The sequence below is a fragment of the Cryptomeria japonica genome, chromosome 4 (assembly GCF_030272615.1).
Source record: "Cryptomeria japonica chromosome 4, Sugi_1.0, whole genome shotgun sequence".
Taxonomy (NCBI): domain Eukaryota; kingdom Viridiplantae; phylum Streptophyta; class Pinopsida; order Cupressales; family Cupressaceae; genus Cryptomeria; species Cryptomeria japonica.
Genome location: NC_081408.1, coordinates 565,653,545 through 565,673,322, shown reverse-complemented (window position 1 = coordinate 565,673,322; position 19,778 = coordinate 565,653,545). Strand labels below are relative to the sequence as shown.

The following is a 19,778-nucleotide window of genomic DNA, read 5'->3' as shown; positions in this document are numbered from 1 at the left end:
TGCAGGTCTGTCATGCACAATACCGGAAGGTATCCTCAAAGGAGTAAAGGAGCTTTTTTTGAACCCTCTGGGAACCGGAACCCAAACCGGTTTAATACCTATAATTATCAGTCAGGAAGCAGTGGTTATCAAGTGGCAACTGAATGGAGAGCGACCTATTTGATTTGTCATGGTAATGGTCACACTGCTGCAACATGCAGAAGGAAGAATGGAAACATGAACAATGGACCTTGGAGAGCACCTGGGATGATTTGCTATCATTGCAACAAACCAAGTCATACAACAGGATTCTGCAGAACGAGAAAGAATATATCAGATGATATACCGGTAACTTCAGAAGGAAAGATTGATGTTGAAATTGTTCAAGCGGATATGAAGAAAACCTGGAAGAAGAAGCCAGAAGAAGTGATTCAAGAAGAACTGGTTTCTGCACCTAGTGTGGAAGTTGCTGAACCGACAAACTAAGCATCAGAAAAGCTTAGTGGGAGCAAACGGTGAAATATCTCGAACCCCTGGTTTAAATCGGTAAAAGACCTTAACCGGTAAGTGATACTTGTCAATTGGCAGAAGACTGGAAATGGTAAAAGGTAAATTAGGGTTTACGCCCTAATAGTGGAGCATTTATTATGGTAGGTGGAGAACTTGTTTAAAAGGATTTTTCAAGTCATTTTTCACTTATCAGTTCTCGAGCGAAGAAGTTTTTTTTTGCACTGAGTGACGAAAAGCGATTTGGATTGCGATTCGAAGAATTCTCAAAATCTTGAAGAAGAATCAGAAGCAAATATCAATCGGTCAAGTGTAGAGCACAAAGCGGTATTTCAGCAACCAAAGGAGTGTGTGGCGAAGAGTAATTTGCAAGCCCTAAATTTCTAATTACGAAGGTACTTTTCAAATTTCTCTATTTATCATGGCTTCCGCATCACACCCTAGCTCTAGTGCACCCGTTGATTCAGTAGACTTCATTCAACGGAAGGCAAAATATAATGCCCTATCTCAAATACCCGCTGGTGTTATAGTGGAGGAAGGCATTTCTGATTACATTGACTGTAAGATTGAAGATCTAGGATCTCTGATGATCCATTCTCAGTTGAGTTTGTTCTGTGGGAAGGACAAGAAGATTAAACTGGAATTTAGCATCCTATAAAAGAAGAAACTTCACAATGCAGTCTATTTCCTTGAAGAGTTTTCAGATGATCACATCCGCATCATTCCAAGCAGAGTGCACGGTGATAAAATGTATTTAGAACGGACACATGATATCACATCGGAAGTGATTCATGCTGTCACCAGTTTCTGTAACATCGGTGAAGTGCCAGCCCTAAGGAAGATCAACAAGACGGAAATGACCAAGCTCACCAGTTTAGTGAGTGACTCACAGGGAATGACTGTCAATTCCATCAAGGACAATCTGGTCAAATATGTGTGTATGGTGATAGGATACCAGACGTTCCATGCCAACAGAATCAACTCTGTCTCTACTGTAGCGGTAAATGTTGCCTACCGGATGACCATGGAAGATGCATCATTTGATTTGTGCACCTGTATGCAAAGACAACTTCTGGTGAACCTGAATTCAATTAAACGGGACAATGCCTTGAGATTTAAGTTTGGACAACTATTGGTTGGGTTGTTCTTCTACTTACAAGGTTACTTCCGAGGAGTCAGAGATATTCAGTGGTTTGTCGACCAACCGGTTACAAAGCAAATCAAGGAAAGCCTTCAAGCGGTTGGAACCAGTTATCCAGAAGTTCTGAACAAATACTTTGATGAGTTCAAACACAAGATGAGCCAAAGAGTGAGAATATCAGGTGATATTGTCAAGAAATATGAAGATGACATCTGCTTCACCATCGGAGTTGATGAATGCATAATGGAGGCGGTTGAGCCTAGAAAGGAAGAAGTGGAACCGATGGGATATGAGGTAATGTATGACATGCTAGATGGGTATGCCTCTACCCTACTCACCTCGCCCATTGATCCAAAGGCAAAGAGAACCGGCACCTATTTGGAAAGGGTCACACCGGTTGAAGAACTGTCAGTAAAGAAGGGAAAGGCAGTGCCTTCAGTATCAACACCGGTTACCACAACAAGTCCCAAAGTGACCAAGCGATCACCCGCAAAGAAGAAACTAGAAGCTGCACTCGCCAAAGTCTTTGAGAGAAAGCGGAAGACAAAAGACACCACACCAGACTCAGAGGACATTTTGTCTGAAGATCAACCTAAGAAGACTAGGCAAACGAGGAAAAAGACAAAGAATGAACTGACAACATCTGCACTGGTAAATATTGATATTTCCTCCTACAAACCTTTGAGACATTGTCAAAGAACTATTAAGAATATTAGAAGAAAATTACTTGGTGATTTGAAAGAGTGCTTTGATGATTTTAATGATGATGAAAAGAAGGAAGTTGAATAGGAAGTCATCAATTATTTATGTATTAATGACCAGTGGTCATCATAAATTAAATCTGAGACACCTGATTCTTTGTATAATTCTTTAGATAACAAGTGGCGCATTGCAATAGAGAAGGAACATGAAATAAGAGAGGAAGTATTTGCACAATACTTTCCTAATGTGCCTAAAACTGAACTTTATGAAGTAGTGGAAAGATATAAGGGCCTCTTCTTCATGAGAAGAAGGAGACTCTTGTTGCTAGAAGGAAAAGTTCTTGAAGTGGTAAAAGGTACCCACTCTCATGCCCAAGCCGCTTTAAGGTTACATCAAGTGGCTAAAGCCAACAAGAAAGTTGAGCAAGAACCGACAACCAATAAACCAGATGAGGTATATGACAGTGAAGGAGAACAGGTCACTGATCAAATGGACCCTATTGATGTTGATGCCTTGAATGGTGAAAATGTCACTCCAGGTACACCATCAGAAGTGGCAGGACAAGAAAAATAGGACAAAGAAAAGGCTACCAAGGAGCAAGCAGAAAAAGAGAAGAAGCAATAGGAAGTTGAAAAGAAGAAAGAGGCAGAAGAAGAGAAAAAAAGAAAAGAGGAAGAAAAGAGAAAAGAAGAGGAGAAGAAGAAACAAGAGGAAGAGAAGAAGAAGAAGGAAGAAGAAAAGAAAAAAGAAGAGAGACGACAGGAAGAAGAAAAGAGAAAGGAAGAGGAGAAGAGGAAGCAGGAAGAGGAGAAGAGAAAGGCAGAAGAGAAGAAGAAGTAGGAAGAGGAGAAGAAGAAGCAGGAAGAGGAGAAGAAGAAGAAGGATGAAGAAGAAAAGGAGTGGAAAGAAGAAGAGAAGAAGAAGGAAGAACAAAAAATAAAGCAAGAAGTAGAGGAGCAAAAGAAGGCAGAAGAAGCTAAGTTAAGAGCCAAAGAGAAGGAGGAAGCGTCATAGAGCACACAGGTGGAGACCCCAAAGGCACTCGGTAGTCAAGCCAAATCAGCTGACATTACCAATCCCATTAACCTCCAATCTGCTAACGAATCAGAGATGCTACAAAGCATTAAGCTTGCTCAAGAATGCCTAGAGGTGATAAGGAGGAAGAAGGAGCAAGATGTGATCCAAGCTGCAGTGGACACTCTTACCGGTTTGATATCCGGTACCAACCTCCCTAGTACCGATTCCTCTTTGGCCCAATTGAAACTCTTATGCATAGTTGTGGAGGACTAGGTACAAAGCCTGGAAGAGGTTGCCGAAGTGCATGCCAAGAAGGAGCATCAAAAGGCTTTGAACACTGCCTTGGTGAAAAAGTTACATAAGCGTCAGTTCGATCTGCAGAAGGAATAGAAGGACATCAAAGATGCAATGGATGAGGGGAAATTGCTGCTCAGTAAGATATGTCTACCCCATCTATTCTGTGATGATGTGCTTGCCCAGAAAGACAAACTGCAAAATGATTTGCAGACATTCATAAGCACCTTCAAGACCCCATATGACTCCTTTATCGCTTATGGGCAAACTGTTCACCGGTTTCAACTTCAGGCTGCAAGAATTGATTTGGAGATCAGCAACCGGACCAAGGATTTGCAGGAACTACAACTGGTTCTACTACCAAGACTGCAAATACTTCAAAAGTGTTATCTCAATCAGGATGCCTTGACGGTTACTCAAGAGATGAGTACTTTGGATGCCATGGAGGAACATGTATCTCAGATGCAAACAGAGAGTGAGGTCACTACCTCATTACTTGAGTCATGGTCCTTATCCATGAAGCAATTTATGGAGGACTTTAAATAAGTTTTTGACAAGTTTCACTCTTTATTGTCATAAACATTTATTCAGCTAATAGAAATAGGGGTTATTCAGCTATATTTTGTCATTGTTGGCAAAGGGGGAGAAGTATTCTGGTATTTAAAATTTTGATGCATGCTATGTATACTCATGTTTATCTCTGTAAGGAAGTAGTATACATTTTGTTTTCTGCAAAGGGATAGTGTATATGCTTAGGGGGAGTATTTTTTATTATGGCATATTTCTTTTGTAAAAACACTTAGACATCAATAGCAAAGGGGGAGATTGTTGGCATTTTTGATGATTATGTTATGATTGTCATTGATGGACACACACTTGCTATGAGATCACTTTTTGTATGTATGAGCTTTGCTCAATCGGTATTTGTTTCAAACCGGTATTATGTTATAGTCTTTAGACTATCGGTGTCTTGCAGAAAGTGTTTACCGATCTCAAGAGGCATGAGGACCTCAAGCGGTTCGAGGATCTCAAGTAGAACGGAGCAAAGGAACTAGAAGCGACAGTTATCATTTTCCCAGTCTTCATTTATGTCAACCGGTAATTTGTTTAATAGTCAAACCGGTATTACTCTGAGTTACCAACCGGTAATCGGTAAAGTTGTATAAACCGGTAATACTCTGTGATGAGTTACTAGCCGGTATATCTTTGTGATGAGTTACCATCCACTGACACTTTGATGGTGATTTTGTGTTGTGTTACCAAATGTGTCTAGATACAATGAACCTAGGAATTTGCAATGTAATCCTATAGGACCTACATGAAATCAGATTCCTTTTAAGGACATCATGTCTAGGGTTTTAATGTGTGTGTAGCTATTAGGGTTTGAAGTGGTTGATGAGTTATTGTATGTGTGATCTTAATGAAAAAGATCAAGTCTGTGTACTGTAACAGAGTGTGGATTTTACTGAAGATTGAAGTAATGCCGAAATGCATTAGCGATGAGCTATCATGGATCTAACTAAGCAGACTGTGCTATTTGCTAGATCATTCACTTGTTGATTACTCACATCTTTGACAAGTTAGAAACCCTTAACTGGGTAGGCCCATAAAAGCCTTTGTAAATCCTCTAACAAGGTGATTCACATCTATGGATCTAAAATCCTCTCACAAGGTAGTCTTTAATCAAACTTATCTCCTAACAGAGATTGAGATTCCTAACAGGATCTGTTCTGGTAAAGAACATTGTATGACCTTAACCGGTCTGGTTAATATTCTATAGATAGTTACTTGTGAGTTCCATCTCACCGTGGTTTTTCCCATTTGGGTTTCCACGTCAAAATCTCTTGTGTTATGGTGATTGTGCTTCTGTGGGTGAATGCCTTACTTGTTGTTTGGTTTGCATTTGTGTTAACCGGTTTACCACTAGACTGATAAAGTGTTTATGTTCAGTAATTTTTGGCATACTAATTCACCCCCCCCCCCTCTTAGTATTCATCAGTTGCATATATCAATATTACCTATAGAATCACCTTAATCATAGTCAATTGTCTCTCAAGAGAGAGGCATTTTCTCTTTCAAGACAAAGATTTGACCCTATAATTGTTGACGATTTCCTCCCAATGAGAGGATCTGCAAGCTTTAGAAAAGAGTGGGCCTCCCATATCTTTTGAAGGAAGTGCGAATATACCAAAGCCTAAAAAGTTGGCAATATATATTTGGATCCCTTTCTAAGTATTGAAGAAATAGATTTATGTCTTTTCCCAGTTCAAAATCTGCCTTGATACTTTTGTGTACCTATTTAATACTAACTTAGTCCCCTTTGCCTCTCTCATAGTAGCCTCTTCGAACAACACCATGCTGTTTGCAAATAGGACTTGGGTAATTCTATTAATATTTTTTGCCACCTTGATACCTTTCCATCTGTTCCCTCCTCCAATGCTTAAAAGACCTCCCTATCACCTCTCCATGATCACAAATATGAATTGTGAAAGTGGATCTCCCTACCTAATACCATTCATGGATTTAAAAAATCCACATAGAGAGCTATTGATTTCAATGGAAAATCTTGTTGTGGAAACACATTCGTTTATCATTTCTAACCATGAGTCGTTAAAACCAAATCTTTTCATGACTTCCATCTGAAAGCCCCACCAAACCCTATCATCTTTGCTTACATCCAATTTAATAAGAACCCCTTTAATTCACTATGCACAAATAGAGTGGATGCTCTCATTTGTCACAATAATACAGTTAGTTATCTCCCAACCTAGGGTAGACCTATTTTGTTCTTCAAAGATAACTGCACTTAGTGTTAGTTTGAATTGGTTTTCTAGTGCCTTTGACAAGACTTTATAAGTTGTGTTACATAGCGATATAGGTTTATAGTCTACAAAGGATTTGCACAATGTATTCTCGGGATTAAGGTGATAAACGTGTTGGTAATTTCAAATTTTTTCTCTCTTTCGGAATTCCTTGACATGACTTTGTACCTTCACTCCCAAAAAATGCCAACATTTTTGGTAAAAGATCGCAAGAAACATACGGTCTTTGGGACTTCTTTAGGCATGTTTGAAAGGTTGCTTGTCACACTTCCTCCATTGTAAATGATGCATTGAGCATACTATTTTCTAACTCATCGATACATTTTTGGGATGCAAGAAAGGAATGCTTCATCATTTTCTCTATTTTTCCCTTTTTTTGTTGTGGGAAGGTTTTTGAACAGATTTATTTCTCACATCTTGATGTCTTCATTTTCCATCATTAGAGAGCCATTGTCTCTGGTAATTTCTTCAATCCTTCTTGTAGCCCTTCTAGCATTTTTCCATGCATGGAAGAACTCTTTGTTGGAATCCCCAACCCTTATCTAGGACTCTCTAAGCTTATCTCTCCAAATAATTTCTTCCTGAGCCAAAATCTGAGCTGCATACTACAAAGCCGTAAGCTTAAATTGATTATCTTTTTGTAGAGGTCTTCCTTTTCTAGTTTGATCCATTCTTTTCTTTAAATATATTTTTAAACTTGTCCTTATTCCATTCCTTCAGTCTCATTTTTAGATATTGTAGTGTTTGCATAAACCTGAAACTGATAGTACCACCCAACCCTAGACATTGTTTCCACCACAACTCCAGGAGAGAGACCAATCCATCATCCTACCACCACATATTTTTAATTTGTAATAACTCTTAGCAAGCTTCGTTCCTAACATAAGCTCCAATTGAATCAGAAAATGGTTTGACACCGCTATAGGTAGAGTCTTTGCTTTTGTGTTTCTCAAGCTAGTCAACCAATCTTGGGAGAGGAAAAAGAAGTGCAATGTTTTTAATATGTTTGTAAAGCCTGCTCACATATTGTTCCAACTATACATCCCATTCTTTGGGATATAGTCCACAACTTCTATCTCATCCACAAACCTTCCTAATTCTAAGATTATTATGCTTACTTTATTTAGACCACCAATTTTTTATATAGGATGATATATATCCAATAGAAAAAGTTCAAAATTTGAGTTTAGACTTCAAACCTTACACACCATCCAATTATATTGGGATTTAATAGTCATGACTAAGATCTTGTTTACTTTCCACAATTTCCTTAGGCCACTTGTGGCCCCGTTGGCACTATGGAACAAGCTAGACCACCATTTCCAAAACTTGGTGAATCTACTCATCCGTCTAAGTTGAGTTTTGTTTCTTATAAAAAGATGATATCTACTACCATTTTCTTTGAATGATGCTTAACCAAGCATCGCTTGTCAAGGGCATTGATGCCCCTGAAATTCCATGTAATGATCTTCATTGCCCTCCCTTGTATCTTGTCATATAATCTTTGATGCTTGCGAGTCCTTTCTCTGATACTTCCTTTTCTATCTATTCATCTTCCTACCATGAAAATTTCCTTTTTTTGTCCTAACAAGTGTTGTGGATGTTGTCTAGCTTCGATAATGCACAAGTCGTCAAGATCCAATAGATCTCCCTATGAACCAAATCCATTTGAATCCTTCACCTAACCAACCTTTGGTCTCTCTATGCTAGTTTTTCCACTCAATTTTTGTTCTTGATTTGCCCTCGCATCTAAAGTACCAAAAGCCTGGACTTGCTCAGTTGTCAGTTCTTTGTTCTTTTCTATCACCTCCACCACCTTTGTTGATGATTCCTCCATCCTCTTAACATAGACCCTCTTCATATTGTGCCTAGGGATAAAACTATATTTTTTTCCCAAACAAGGGTCCTATAGTCCCAAGTTCTCCATTAGAGCTAAAATATTTGGTCTTAATGTTTTCATCAATTCCATTTCAAGGGGAAGGATCGTTTCTTATTGTAGTGATTTTTCATTTTACTTTTCTCTTATCAACGCAATCTCCTATTATTTTTTTGTCACCTCCTTTTTGATCCATCTTTTTCTTGGAGGTATTAAACATCCTACCTCAAAATGCTATCTACTTCCACATCTTAGATAAAAAAGCTTCCAATCTTCCACTTCTATAGAGTGTTCCCATATTCCTCCAACCAAATAGAGTAATAATCATAGGAATAAGATGTATTGAGATTGATTTAATTATGACATCAAAAGATGAATGTCCTCCTCCCTTGTCGAGGCCAAGGACCAACCCTATTTTGGATCCAATCAATAAAAGGCATTTGCCTGACCAATTTTTGAATGACAAGTCGAATAATAGAATCCAAAACACCCTTACATATGGTTTCGTCGATCTAGGGTTGAAATTCCTTGTGCACTTTTGAACATAAACTAAATTTTTCCCACACTACCTAGCAGATTTGGCTAATATATCATCCCTCTCTTTCTCTAAATTGAAATTCATAATAAAGAACTATTTCAACATGAAGTTTACTACCGTGTTTGACAACCAGTTGTTCACCACCCAATCCCTAATCTCCTTTCTACTTGAGATTATTCCTATCACACACCCAATTATTGTTGTTTGTTCAAAGGACACCACTAAAATTTCCCACTATCGCAAAATCATCAATTTCACAAGATTCTACTTGATGTATCAATTACACATTGTTTTCCCTCAAGTTGGTGAATGATCTTTGTTGTCTTCTATTCTCTCTAGATCCCTTCCCCTAGACATTCTTATCCAATTCCTTTCCACTTATTTTGGCCCCAGTGTAACAACGTTTACCCTGGTGACTACTACATCGCAACTTGCCCTAGCATCATAGTTGTATGCTCTTCCTGATCCTATGCTATTTTTCTCTAATCTTTTTCTTTCTTGCTCTACTCTACCTTAAACAACAAAAATATCTTTTCACTCCATTTATATTTGATTTAAAGTATTGTTTTTTATTACTTAAGCAGGGAAAAGGCCCTAAACCTTCACAAGAGTAGACACAAAACAGCAAAATAGAGTAGCAACATAACAACTTCTGGCATCACACAACCAGATGCCTAGACAAAACACTAGAAGCTAACTCTTAGTAAGTAACCAAAAAAATAATAACACAACCAAAATGCCATTACTATTCAAACAGACAAACTAATAATTAACATAACAAGACAAGCTATAAATTGATAATAGTAATTAAAAGCATTATAAATAGTCATCATATCCAAATTAAAAGAAATCTTAGGGGGAACACGAGCCATATAAAACAAATTGTTCAAGAAAATTAACCCATAATTACTAAAATTAACTGACTGCTCCTTAAGAAAAAAATCACTACTACAAAAATGATCAAAAACTATTATCATGGGAAGAGAACCAAAATCACCATGACCAACACAAAAACTTGAACAGAAACCTAATTGTTGTTGAGGATGTCCCAGTTTCTGACCAATCTCTTCATCTATTTTTGCCAAGACTCAAGACTCAACTCTTCCTCGTTCTGCTTCACATCCTGCAGATTATCCTTACCCTACTATTTCTTGGCTTTTTTCTTTAGTTTGCTTTGGCTAGACACAAAACCCACAACTACCTTGCACATGATTCTATCCATGACAAGACAAATAGAATTCAAGGCCTCACCCATTTTTCTGTAACTTTGTTTATACTCCTCCACTTTGGACTCAAGGTTCATGACTCTAACCTAGAGGTCGATGATCTGGCCTTACAAATTAGAGGTTCTCACATCTTCCTTCTCCACTGGAGACTCCTAGGAGCACAACTCCATCTCATCAACTTCATAATCTTCAGAACAAGGGGACCTTTGATCAAATTTTTCACTTTCTTCCTTGAGCTCTTTTGTCTCCTCTGGATCATTCTCACTATCTACATCCTGTTCCTCTTCCACCTCATGGAAATATTCATCCTCTGAGTCATCTATTGAGGATTCCTCATCGTCATTAGATGTGACAACTTCAAAAAATTCAAGGGTGGCCTCCTTAGTTTCCACTTTACCTTTTTTGTCCTTCACAATAAGGTGGGCAAAGCGTCTCTCCCCCGAACTTCCCTGTTGTTTATCATGCTCATGTTTTTCTCCATCCTCTTCTTCGAACTCTTGCACTTCCAAATCAATAGTTATTTTCTTTTTTGGGATTCTTTTCTAGTTTTTATAGCTTTAATAGGGATATTCTTGGGTGTGGCCGCCTTACATTTTTAAAGGGTAGTTTTAAAAAGAGCAACCTCAAGGGCTTCAATGACCGACTCACATTTGATTTTTTTGCCTTTCGTTTTGGAAGCGGATTTGATAACATAAAAAGGTAAAGGATTGGACTATTAATTCAATCCAAACTAACGAGTGAGGAGCCTCTTCCATAACACAAGGGTTAGAAAATGGCTATGGTGAGGGCAACAGTCAAAAGAATACTGGTATAGGGCATATATTAGCCCTTGGTGAAGTAGAGGAGCAATTCCTTTCGAAATGCTTGCAGACAATGAAGTAGATAGATACTAGGGTAAATTAGTTTTTTCACCATGCCTAATGTGGTTTGATACTGAAAAGTGGTACCCGTTCACTGTAGAGTAGCAACCTTCAAGGGTGAAGTATTTCATCACATTATAACTTACCATGGCATAAGGTGCAGGCAAGACATAGCGGTTGTAGTCATTTTGCATGACCTTAAACTTCTCTTCTTTCTCAAAGAATTTTTTAAGGTAGCTTTAATAATCTCTAGAGCTCTTCTTTTATATCTTCTTCCCTTCATTTTTCAAACCAGTCACCTTCGCTTTGAGTTTTGGAGTGACAACGAAGGTAATGCTACCGATAGTGACTCCCCATTTTGCGAAGAATTGTAGAATCTTGATGAAAGGGCCTTGTTGTATCCTTTATAGAAAAAAGAAGGGTGTCATCCCTTCCTTATAAAAAGGTTCCACACCCCATCATTCTTCCATAGCTCCTTACAGTCTTTAGGCTCTAACCTTTTCAAAGCTCCCCCCATTGCGCAATTTGGCTTAATAGTCATCATACAAGGTAAACAGATGCAACACAAAATAGACCCACAAGACTTGTTGCACACCCCATAAAAGGAAATTTGATGGTAATTAAGGCTGGTAGTATCAAGAAAATATATCCCATTCACATAAGTGAAGTGACATTTCCCTAAATGATTTTTCTTATAGGAAAGCAAATTTAATACACCACCGTTCCTTCTAATAATATTGTTATACATGACATTGATAACTGAATAATGATATAGATGATTCATGATACATAAATTTATAATCATTTAATTCCCTCATGCCAAGGGGAGTCATAAATATCCGCTAGCTCAACCTACTCCCTAAAACCCACATCAACATCCAACTCAACAATGAAATTTAAATTTGATTTTTTTGGCGCCTTTCCACCATTTCTGATTTAAATTTCTTTTAATGAGCATTGTCATGGTTATTATTAAAAGAAATCGAACCTTTTAAATAATGCTTTCTCCTTTCAAGAGATATAATTTTGATAAGTCTTATAGGGCATTGGGTGAAATTAAGGAGTGTCCAATCTTCATAGTTAAGGCCATAATTGGCCACTTCATCTGTTGCCCTATTGCCTTCATGAAAGAGATGCCAAAATCAAATATTAGGAAAGCATCTCATTAAAACTTTACTTTCTTCCAAAACATTTTTAATTTCCCAAGGAATACCCACTTCGTCATTTAAGTAATCCACGATCATCTTGGAGTCTCCTTCTAGGATGATATTTTGACAGTTTATTTGACTTAGTTTTTTTAGTCCTTGCCACGTAGCAAGAGCTTCCACTCTATTATTATAACCCCTACCCAAGCTCACATAGTATCCCTCAATTAAGATTCCCTTGCTATCTCTAATGATTCCTCAAACACCTGAGATCCCCGGGTTGCCTTTAGAAGAACCATCAAAATTACATTTAATCCATCCATCCTCCAGAGGGGAACATTTGCACCCCCTTCTTAAAATAAGTTTATTCCAATTAATCCTCATAAGGTTGTCTTTAATTCCCCAGATCTGCTTAATTCTGAGATCTTAAAAGCTAGGCATGGTTTTTGACATACCATAGGAGGCAATGTTCACATTTTCTTTTGTCTGTTGTTTGATGATATGGAATAGTGTCTTGTTGTTTCTTGCCTCTTAAAAAATTATTTTTCTATTCCATCCATAAATTTCATACCACAAAAGGAGGGATTTAAGACCATAAGTTTTTGATAATATGATGAGAAAAGGGACACTAGCTCCATTGCTCCATCAAACCTCTCGTATGCTCAAGAAGGGACCAGGAGATCAAAAGGAAAAAAAAACCTTCGACCAAACCTCAAAATCATAATGATAGTGCAAGAAAATATGATCAATACTTTCCAGATCATTCTAGCAAAGGATGCATCTATTAACAAAAGAGAATCCCCTCTTATTTATATTGTCTATGGTCAATATATTATTATGAGTCGTTACCCACTAAAAGAAATTAATTTTGGGGATAAGGATGTTTACCCAAATATTATTCTAGTTTAAATGCTCTCTAATTGAATCCTCCATTGCTTGTAAGCAGGTCTAACTGAGAATGCCCCCGAGGAATGAAATTTCCAAATCCAAACATCTTCCGTAAAGGGAGAAAAGAAAGAGCATTTCCCCAAAAAGCAATTCAACAACCTGGCCTCCTCTCCCATCTTTATCCTATCAGAAGTTGGAATGCCATCTCTATCCTTATCTGGTCCTTAAAGTTTTTCCATCTCCCTTGACCATTGTTAAATTTATGATTAGATTAAGAACAATGCATATATGAGACAATTCACACAAGTTTACACAACATATTGTAATACCCTAAAAATGGTCATCTAAACCATGAGCCCCTAATCTCGACAACATCACCAAGGTCCTAACCAAAGGCAATTAAATAAACCTTGAGCACACAATTAATCCTTTAATCATCAAATGTCACATGGCAAAATTAATCGACCAATATTAATTAAATATTTATTTAATTAATTGATCATTCCAAGTAAATCATTTTTAAACAATTATCTTATTTATTTTATTAAATATCCTAGCATATTTAATTAAATAAATCAATTTGCCATAAATCTTCAAAAAAGGAAACAAATCAAGAAAGAGGAATTGGAAATTATGAGCACAAATCTTCAAAAAAGGAATTAATTGACAAAAAATAATTAAAATTTGAGAAAAGAAATCAATTGGATATAATCTTGAAAAACAAAATAAAAATTGATAAATAATCTCAAAGAAAGCGATTAAAACAATTAAATATTAAAATTGAATGAAATAGAGAATAAATCAGTTTTTTTCTTGATTTTATCTTAATTTTAGTTCAATTTCCTTTAAAACTGAGAAAAGCATCCAATCACATCAATTCACCTGGATTGTGCTTCCTCTTGGAAAATCTTGACCGCTCATCATCATTTGATCTCAGCCTTTGGTTTCTTTCTAAATTTTCTATAAATTCAGGCTCTCATCTCTCATTCAAAAATCCTGGAAAATATATTGTTATTATGCTATTTTTGCTCTAGGTTCATTGAGAATTTGCATTGAGATATTGCATATTTCATATTGCTTAAATCGTTTAGCTTAAATATTCATATATTACTTAAATCATGTTAGATTAATCTTGCATTCACCTAGTTCATATGCATGCTCATATAGATTTAAAAATCCTTCGTTTAGGTGTTGTCTAGTCACTGGATAGCTTAGCAATCTGAGAGCAATCTAAAATCGCATCTAATAGAAGGCAATGGATCGCTTTGTAATGGTTTATTATTCATCGATTATTGATTTACTAACCATGCATCTAATGAATTAATTGAAGTGTTGTGTATTTTAGATATAGATATAGGTCCCCTTTTCACACACACATTTTTGGCGCCCATCATGGGGTAGAAGACTACATTTTTCGGCCTCCAAAGATTGACTTTTTATTTTTGTTATTTTTTCAGGTTTTTCGACTTTTTGGATTTTTGGCCATACAGCCTCTGCGTCATCTCATACGACATTTCTCACAGGCTGACACTAATACATTTGGGGTCAAATTCCGACGGAGGTTTCCGATGGACAAGGAGCATTGTGTGAAAATTTGATTTTTTTTTTAAAAATGCTCGTGTTCGTCAGAGTTCCGACGACCTCGAGCATTTTATTTAAAAAAAAAACACAAGGCATTTTCATTTTGAAAGCAAACTGAAGTCGTCTTGCCTCCGTACCCCCCCCTACTGGAGCGATCTCTGCACAAGCAAGGTAAGAACTCTTTGTTTTTCAATGAAGGCAACTAATTTTTTTTCGCAACTGGTTTTTTTTTTGAATTAATCCATTTTGTGCATATCCTGCCATCTTAAAATTCCATGAAATGACATCTCTTTGAGGTATTCCGTCATACAGTTCACATGTTGTGTGTATGCTACCCCATTTTGCGATTAAAACCCCCTTTGATTATTCTTTGATGCTACCCCATGATTGGAATTGGTTGTTGTGTCTTCGGGTTTGGGTGTCCAAGCAACTATTACTTCCCGGAACTATTGCTATCCCACCCTACCTATAGTTTGATAGTTGTACAACCAAAATTGAGAAACTTGTCATTCCATATATGGATGGAAGCCGGAACCGCTAATCCATGAACAGGAAGGCGGGTAAACCATTACCCGGGGATAGATAGAAACTAGATACCGGACAAGGAAACCAGGGGTGGGTGGATATCAGGATTGTGTGTGGTGTTTGAGTTGGTCTACGCCTCAAAGTTAGGGTGAGGGCCAAGGAGGGAGGAGAGGATGTGTATGCGAGGGGAATGAGGGAGATTAGTAGTATGAGGTTTAGGGTAGAGATTGGTGATTCCATTTTCAGAGGTTATTGAGGAGGGGAATGTGGGGAATAGGATTAAATAGGTTGCGATTGTGAGAGTGGGTGAATTGGATTAAATAGATTCACCTAAGAGACTAAGCAGATTCACATAATGATAGGTGGATTTTCCTAAAGATGAAGGGATAAGACTTAACAAAAAGAGGACTTAGGATGATGACAAGGAGGATTCATTTAAGGATATGGCATATTCACCTAAGGGATAGTGTATTCTCCCAAGAATATGGAAAAATTATTGATTGGTGGAATGACATACTAGATCAAGGAATGATACAAGGGTAGATTCACCTAAATATAGGGTAAATTCAGCTAAAAGGGTACCCATGAGATTGTGGTACTGAGTACCTATCTATGGATGGTGTATTTGGATACAAGTATGATGAAACCATGCTTGTGTATGATGAAACAAAGTCCAGATCTCTATTATAGGTCCAACATAATCTCTATTATTTGAGACACCATTTTATTAGCATATCCAATTAGGGTAATTTATGGGTTTAATTATGGATCATGTTGTCTATTTCCATGCACTATTGAACTTACTTGGATGTATTGTGATTATTTTAATTTTGAAGTTATAAATAAATTATGTTTGTACCTTAGAAAGGGTAACTCCAATTGATGTTTGGGCAGTTTATTTGAAAACTTATGGTGATTATTGCCCTATGTTATGTAATGGAGTTATTTTTACACTAAGTAATTAACTAGAAAAATGAATTTGTATTTCTATACAAGTATGATGAAACCATGCTTGTGTGCTTACATGTTTGTGCATCCTATTGAGAACCAACCTCGCTGTTGAGGAACTCAATAAATGTGGTGTTAAGTAGAAGAATGGAAAACTCAAGAAGCTATGGTGACATATTGTGGCATTAGTAGGGATTATCTCTATTGACCACACCTTTCAAAGATAGTATCCCCTAGTTCTCCTCATAGAATGGACCATTGGATGGCTCATAGTGGTATCCTATCCTACATTTATCTTGATGGCATTGCCGATAGTTGGTATGTGGTTCTTGGTACAGGTTTCCTCTTACCCTATTATCTTATTTATATCTTTGTTCCAACATGTGGAGATTGATTTTTGTCATGCTATGATGATTTTCATGTTTGCATGTGTTTTGACATTATGCAAATAGATATGAGGTCACACCATACTTATGTTTTGATATAGTGTAGGTGATGGTTACATGTTGTTGATGGTAGCGATTTGGGTTCAAAGACACAATTCCACACACACACACAAATATTTGAAGATGCATTTTATATTATTCCTTCTTAGTGGCGATTGGTGTTGGAAGATTTGCAGACATGTAGAGAGGAACTCATGTTAGATACAATATGTTGTGTTTGATAACATATGAATGTGCCTCATGATGTATACATATAGCTTTGGTGTGTGACATGCATGCACATTTTTCCATAAGACACATTGCTATGTGGCATGTGCCCTATGCATGTCTTCTTTGTGAGGCACGTTGCTATGTGCAATGTGGCCCTAGGTGTGTCTTCTCTATGAGGTGTATTGCCATGATATGTTAGGATTTGTAGTGTGCAGGCCACAAATGCATGCATGAGGGACTATTATTATAGTCATGTTTTTGGGCATGTAGCCTAGGCATGTCTTCTCCATTAGGTACATGGCCATGCCATGTGGGATTTTTTGTGTTCATGCCACAAATGCACACATGAGGGACTATTATTGGAGTCATGATGAATCTTCACTCTATTTAGCCACAATTTCTAGTCGTATAGTTATGTAATGTGCACTTTTAAGGATTGTGAAGTTTCCTTCAATTATTGATGATCTCTCATCTTTGTTGCATGGGCCAACAATTTTATTTTATCTTGTTTGAATTAGTTTAATCACTATTGTGAGTTTTCTCTATTGTGTAGTTATTGTGGCTATGTTTGATTTGCTATTGGAATTGAACAAATTTATTTGACTTATTATTGTTACTATTTTTTCTTTCTTTCAATATTTATGATCTTTGGTAGTTTAGTGAAACTCTTGCTATTTTTAAATGTTGCCTTCTTTGTTGTGATGTGATTCCTCACCAAGATCGACATAGATAATCTTGGATGAGTGTATATAAGGAATCAAACATTGGGAAAATTTGAGGATAGGGGTAAGTGTTTGTTGTATGGGTAGCTACAATCCACTTGTACATTCTTAGTGATTATTGATGGCTATGTCTTGGAGTTGGCTAATCCCATTAAACAAACAAGGGGGAAGTCATACATAATCGTATGGATCCTCCCTAGTTGTGTGTGGATTCAAGACGGCCATCATTTCATATGGTTCTTGGTTACTTTGTGAGACCATGGCATCCTCTTAGACCAATATGTGAGCCTTGTATTGTTATCCCTGCAATGTGGATGAATAAGTGTATGTTTAAATAAATGCTTTGCTTAGAATACTCAAAAATGTCTCTCAGAAAGTCTGCAACAGGCAAACTTTTAGTAAGAATTTGCAAACACAATGCTCAGAAATTCACACAATCAGCTACATTAAATACATTCTCTATTAAGTTCAATGGTTTTGGTTCTTTTTGGAATTTTTGTGAAGCTTTTGCACTGAAGTTTCCATAGCCTGATTTTTTTGCCTATGAAGAAAGACCATGTCAGATAATATCAGCGAAGAACAAAATAAGGAGACAATTGCTAGATTATGGTCTAACTTGAAAAGAAAAGGTGATGGGAAATGTTATTGTCCCTGCAAAATTTGTAAGGGCTTAAAGACTAGAAGACTTCTAATCAAAACAACTAAGAAACATTGTAGGCAGCATGGTCACATTGAAGGGGGACATGATTATCATCCACTGGTAAGTTGTTCATTATATCGTTTTAACAATTTATATACATAAGAAATCACTTGATAATGAGATCATGATCACGGTTTATTTATGTATATCAATTTTATATAGGTGGAGCACCCTAGAGCACCCTAGAGCACATGGTATGGATCAACAAAACCCTAAGAATATGGTTTTGGAAGTGGAGGAACATGGAGGTGTGAAAATCGAAGCTGAAGATAATGATCCCATGGAAGATGACGATCATGCACTAGAAAACACAATTGAAGATGATGGTACAAATACATTGATCCATGACACATTTAGTACTGGCACAGTTGATCATGATGATCAGGATGACCTTGATGTTCATGATTTACCTCTTCTTGAGAAGGCATATGAGCCCCTTTACAAAGGCTCCCAAACAACTCTTCTCTCTGTTGTATTGTTGTTGGTGAACTTGAAGGTTATGAATGGTTTATCGAACATAACAATCTCTCGTATGTTAAGGTGTGTCATACATGTCATTACAGTTAATAAATGGTGAATCATGTACCATTAATATTCTTTATATTAACACCTCAAACTTTTTTTTTGTTGTTGTAGATTGATAGGTGAGTTTTTCTTACCACCATCAAATATTCTACCTCGCTTATACCAAGAATTATCTGCCATTATGAAAGATATTGGAATGGAGTATCAAACAATAGATGCTTGTCCCAATGATCATATTATATATCATAAACAACATGAATTTGGAACAGAATGCCCTGAATGTCATATCAGTAGATATCGAACAGATCAAATAACAAAAAAGGTGCCTCGCAAGGTTCTTCATTATATTCCCATTATTCCACGTATGCAACGATTATTCAGGTGCACTAGCTTGGCACAATTTATGGATTACCATGCATGCAATAGAAGTCGAGATGACATTATTCGAATGCCTATGGATGGTTCAACATTTATGGACATAGAGGAAAAGTGGCCACACTTTAAAGAAGAACCTCGTAATCTCAGGCTTTCATTGGCAGCGGACGGTGTCAATCCATTTGGAGAGTTGAGAGCTGTTTACTCGGTGTGGCCTATTTTTGTTATCAACAATAATATTCCTCCATGGATGTCAATAAAGAGGGAGCACATAATGTTGGCAATGATTGTTCCAGGTATTTTATCATTTAATAGTCATCTACATTTAATTATAAATATTGCAGTAAAATGGTCATAATAATTATGTAATGTTTTTGTTCATTCCACTAGGCAAGTACCAAGTTAAAGATATGAATGTATATATTGAGCCTCTTATCGATGAGTTGTTGGAGTTATGGAATGGTGTGACCATGTATGACATCTCTAGACCAATAGGACAAAGACAATTTCAATTCCATGCAATGCTTGTATGGACAATACATGATGCCCCAGGGCTAACACATTTTTGTGGTACGTTATAGTGTTCAAGTTGCGCATGATAATTATAATTATAAAAATTAACAGATTTAATAGAATTATACATTATCTTGTAGGTCTTCAAACAAAGGGAAAATTTGCATGTCCAGTTTGTGGTCCAAAGATGAAATCCCGTCATTCAAAAAGTTTAGGAAAGTAGGTGTTTGATGAGTAT

General features: G+C 36.9%; 1 pseudogene; it reads right to left on the bottom strand.

Annotated features, from left to right (window-relative positions):
* LOC131875206 (uncharacterized) overlaps positions 1-19,778 on the bottom strand; it is an 82,334-nt pseudogene that overhangs the window by 14,110 nt on the left and 48,446 nt on the right.